This window comes from Volvox carteri (assembly GCF_000143455.1).
Source record: "Volvox carteri f. nagariensis unplaced genomic scaffold VOLCAscaffold_87, whole genome shotgun sequence".
Lineage (NCBI taxonomy): Eukaryota > Viridiplantae > Chlorophyta > Chlorophyceae > Chlamydomonadales > Volvocaceae > Volvox > Volvox carteri.
In genome coordinates this window covers 282,417-283,872 of record NW_003307630.1, presented here as the reverse complement: position 1 = coordinate 283,872, position 1,456 = coordinate 282,417, and positions in this window count along the sequence as shown.

Genomic DNA, 1,456 nt, shown 5'->3' with positions numbered 1-1,456 from the left:
CCCAGCACGCCCATCGCGCTTGTACGTGTTCTCGAACTGCTAATGCCCCAAAACCGCCCAAAGTTGGATGGCCATATAACAAATATTTAGGAACCCCGGTGAGTCGTCTGTCATGTGCGACTGGTCCGAGGTTCCTATCAGTAAGCTTGGCAGTTTTAGCCTCAATATTAATCAGTTTTGCTTCTGGGGGAAACCCCCCGCGGGGGGGAACACGGCCGTGTTCCATATGCCACATAAAACGATGCAGCCCATAGGCAGCCGCTGCCTGTGCACGCCCAAAAATGGAAAGGTGTAACACAGAAATGCGTCGAAACCGAGGCCAGACTTTGTCTAATTGCACGTCCCAGTCCATGACTGTGGTGTCTCCCACATCCGTAAAAGGCAGATTGAGTGCCGTTGCCATGTGTACCACCTTCATGTCATGATTTATTGTGATATGATGTGGGTGGGTGCCGAGAGGTAAGAGCTCAACCTTATCCAGGTTAAGTTGCTGTCCAGAAGCCTGTGCGTATACCCTCATACAGTCAAGAAAAGCCGGAATTGCTTGGATTCCTTCTAAAACAATTTCCGTATCATCAGCAAATTGCACCGCTGTAAGCATTTCTGAATTATTTTGGGGTAAATGAATCCCCACTCGGTTGAACTGTAACCAACAAAGAAACGCCTGCGCGGCAAACAAGTATAGCAACGGTGCCAATGGACATCCCTGTCGCACACCCGCTGTAAGAGCGACTTCACGGGAAAAAAAACATTTATCACCGCTTTCGATGCTGTATCGGATAAAAGAAGCCTAGTCCAGCTAATTAACCCTGCTCCTGCGCCCATAGCATCCATTGCTTCAAATAAAAAATTACGATCTAAGGAATCGTAAGCTTTAGCAATATCCAAAAAAGCCAGGAGACACGACTGGCTGTTGACTTCCGGCCAGAACACTAACGGCTGTACGACAGATAAGATGGAATGTTTGGTATAAAGGAGATGATGTTCTGACTGAAAGTTTGTTCTGTGATACCTGTAACGGTTAAGGTTGGCTTTACCTACACAGTTCCACTCGCCTATATCTTAACAGGTTATGAGCCCCGCGCCGCCGCGGCAAGCGAGCGAGCGTTTTGCTTAAGTACTGTGTCCGAACTTGCTGGCTTAGCAACTCTCTGGCTTAGAGATAGGACAAGTATGGGGAAGGATAATGATGTAGAGCGATTAGATAGCTACGCCAACTATTTTCGCTGGCGGACGGCCATGAAGTACTGTTTGGCCGGCAAGGACTTGTGGGACGAGGCAGCAGACCTGCCGAGCGCCGTCGCCGACAAGTCCATGAAGGCAAAATCGCAGCTGGTGAAATATACGGTGCCCCGTTTTCACAGGCTGATCGATCAAGCAGCCGACTCTGCCGCAGCGTGGGATGCGATCCGCGCCGAATGCGTGTCTGAGATCGGAGCGAACATTTTGTTCATAA